Here is a 3392-nt window from a genome sequence, read left to right on the forward strand (position 1 = left end):
GTGCTCGCGCGCAGGGACCCTGACGAGGCGGGGCCACCCGTCGGCGCAACGCCTTGAAGAGGCAGGAGCGGCTGCAGCGGGCCGCGCGGTGAGGTTTACTGGGCCGAGGCCTGAAGATTCGACCCAAGCGCGGGTAGGAGCCTTTTTTCTTTTCTTTTCTCTTTTCTTTTCTTATTTCTAGTTTATTTCCAAATTCAAGGATTCAACTAGATTTAAATTTCTGTTTTGAACTTTAAACTTCCAAATATCAAACACAATCCTAATGTGGATATAACTCCTACTATTTGCATTAATATTATTTATTTTTCTTCCTATCATTTAATTATGGAAGGGATATTTACCTTAATTAGGGATGGAAACCGGTCGATTCCCCGTGTCCAAATCTCGCCTGAGATATACCCGAGGTATGTTTTTTGGCCCATTTGGAAGGCACACAGCCGATCCAATTCTATCCCGACGCGTAGGGTTTCCTGTGGCAGCGCTCCCGGCCACTAGAGGTCGGGCAACATTCCCCAGTTTGGAAGGACACGAGTGGATCCAATCGACTGCACTCCACCGCCACCATCTCCACCAGCATCGCCCACACCGCTGTCATCCGCTCCGTCGCTGTGCCATCGTCGTCCACTGTGCCGCCATCCGCTCCACCGTCGTGCCATCGTCGTCCACTGAGCCGCCATTGGAAGGTTGTTGTTCTAGTGCTTGCTGTTCTCATGGATTTCCTCCTGGTTCGCACGGCTCTCCTGCTTCGATTCTTCGGATTCGGAACTGGGGGATTCTTCCCGTGCTTGCTGTTATCTGGATTCTTCCCGGCATCTATAGTTTCTCAATCGATTGAACGTATAGTCGACCTCACTTTCCTCAATTTTTAGCTTTTGAACTGAACGCCTATCTGACCGAGAGATTCCGATTTATATATCCCGTTCGTTTCTTGTATAGATGAAACCGTAGTAGCTAACTGGTCACTGGAGTCTGCTCTGCGTGCAGATTCACGTGTTAATACTAAGCGTTTTGACTCTTGATACTAGGTACTCATGCGAATTAGGTGCTGCCATTATCGATCTATTTGTCTGAGGTGGCCGGGTTACCTCTGCTGGTTAGGGCTTTTGAAAGGAATTAAACCAACAGGATTCCATTGCTTACTAATCTCTTTCTAGCACCAAGGGAGCTCTTGCTGTGTTAATCTACTTTTTGCACCACCTATTAACTGGACTGCTGTCAGGTATAACCGGAGTGCATCATAAGTGGAGTGTTGTTAGTTACATGTGTGCTGATCATTCTAATCACGTTGTTCGTCGTTAATCATGTGAAGAAAATATTCAAAGTTTTATAACTTGAATTTTTGTTGAATCTGGCAATTGTATGGCCTAGAATTTATTGTTCATTAGTCAGACAGACTACTTAAGTTCATTAGTTCACTCACATTCTGATGCATTCTCTGATGAACAGACTTTATATGCATCAATTTTATGTTTCTAGATAATGGGTTCTTGGGAGGAGCATGTTAGGCGGTTTTTGTTGGAGGAGGAAGAAGACGATGACGAACTATTCTTTGTTATTCTCCTTGCTATAATCCCATACCTCTCGGAAGAGAAAAGGCCCATCCACACAACCTCCCTCACCGGTGCTAAAAAGGTTAAAGAAATTAATGAAGGGCATGAGAGCTGGTGCAAATCTGGGTTCAGAATGGAGAAGGAAATATTCAAAGCCACATCAAATTTTCTTAGAAGAGAGAATTTACTATGTGACACGCGAGGAGTTAGCATTGAGGAGCAGCTTGGGATGTTCATGTATATGATCTCCCACAATGCTAGTAACCAAATGCTACAAAAGGCTTTTCAACACAGTGGAGATACTATCCATCGAAAAATATCCGAGGTTTTTGAGATAGTTCCCATACTAACTCAACGATTTGTGAAGCTTTCTAGTCAGTTCAAACTCATGCTAGGATTGCAACAGGTTCTAGGTTCATGCCCTTTTTTCAGGTGAGCTACAACTGCAAACACACAATTATCCTATGCTAATTGCCACATCTCATCAACATATTTCTATATTTGTTCCTTCAATGCAGAATTGCCTTGGTGCCATTGACGGCACATATGTACCCATCACTATCGCAGAAGACAGGGCCCCTCCATATAGGCCCCTCCATATAGAAATAGAAAAGGAACTCTTTCACACAATGTTATGGTAGTCTACGACTTCGATCTTAATTTCACATGTCTCATGTGGATGGGAAGGGTCGGCATCAGATGCAGGGGTGCTTCGATCTGCTATTAGCAAATGATTTATTGTGCCAGAAGGAAAGTTTTATTTGGTAGATGGTGGCTATGCAAATACAACATCATACATTGCACCATACAAAGGAGTTCGGTACCATCTCAGTCAGCTTAGGAGGCGTCGTTCATCACAAAGTGGTTATGCAAACTACAAAGAGTTCATCATCGCCATGCAATTCTTCGTCCATGTTGTATTATTGTTTTTTAGTTTTCACTCATGACTTTGGAAACTTTGAAGCTCCTGACATAAGTGTCAAAATCATTAGACAACCAATTTACATAACTGCATCCTTGAATAGTAAAGTAGTTTGTAGGATACTTGGAACATAACCTTATGATCTTTGTGCATACAGTGTATATTTGTGCATACAGTGCATGGCTGTGGGTTTTTATCTGTGCATCCAATGCATATTTTCTAGTTGTAAAATGTTGATACATGGCTGTTACTTGGTACTTGCAGAGTGCTAAGTGGAAGCAACATATGAAGCTCACATGGAGAAGGAAAATGGAACGACAGTCCACATGAAGCTTGTAAAAAAGGAGTTAAACTCATAATACTTTCTAGTGTCAAAGTTCAACATGATACATGGTTGTGGGTTTTTATTTGTGCATCTAGTGCATATTTCTACGTGTGAATTGAGATGATCTTATGTGATGTGATGATGACTAGATTAACTTTCTTGGATATTAGATGATATTTAAGTTAAACTTTGTTGTATATTAGATGATCATGTTGGGTGCATGTTTTTTAGATTTTTAGTGATGTTTCATTGTGTTTTTGATTTTTCTAAATATTTCCTATTTTTCTTTTATTTTTTCTGAATTTTCTGAAGTATTTTCTATAAGAGGGGTTTTTAGCCCCTTGGTTGCCAAACTGTGGTAGGGAAATACACCCGAGTGGAAAAAATCCTCCCAGGGAATTGAAGTGCCATTTAAAATCCCCTTGGTGGATTAATTCCCTAGATTTTTTTGTCTATTTGTTGCCAAACTAGCCTTTAGAATTTTCTTTCTAGATTTTTAATTTTCCCATTTTTCCTTTTTGAATTTGAATTCAAGTAGGGTTTGAATCCTTAGATTCTCATTAAGATACACCTCATACAAAAACACCAGCATGCT

The 3392-nt window shown here is 41.2% G+C and overlaps 1 long non-coding RNA gene across 1 annotated transcript; it reads left to right on the forward strand.

Moving 5' to 3' along the window:
• The first annotated feature begins 320 nt into the window (after positions 1-320).
• LOC103626917 (uncharacterized) lies at positions 321-3062 on the forward strand. The gene is made up of 2 exons (XR_002262346.3): positions 321-683; positions 2737-3062. It is a non-coding gene; the product is annotated as an uncharacterized lncRNA (long non-coding RNA).
• Positions 3063-3392: the final 330 nt, after the last annotated feature.

The sequence above is a fragment of the Zea mays genome, chromosome 5, assembly GCF_902167145.1.
Source record: "Zea mays cultivar B73 chromosome 5, Zm-B73-REFERENCE-NAM-5.0, whole genome shotgun sequence".
NCBI lineage: Eukaryota > Viridiplantae > Streptophyta > Magnoliopsida > Poales > Poaceae > Zea > Zea mays.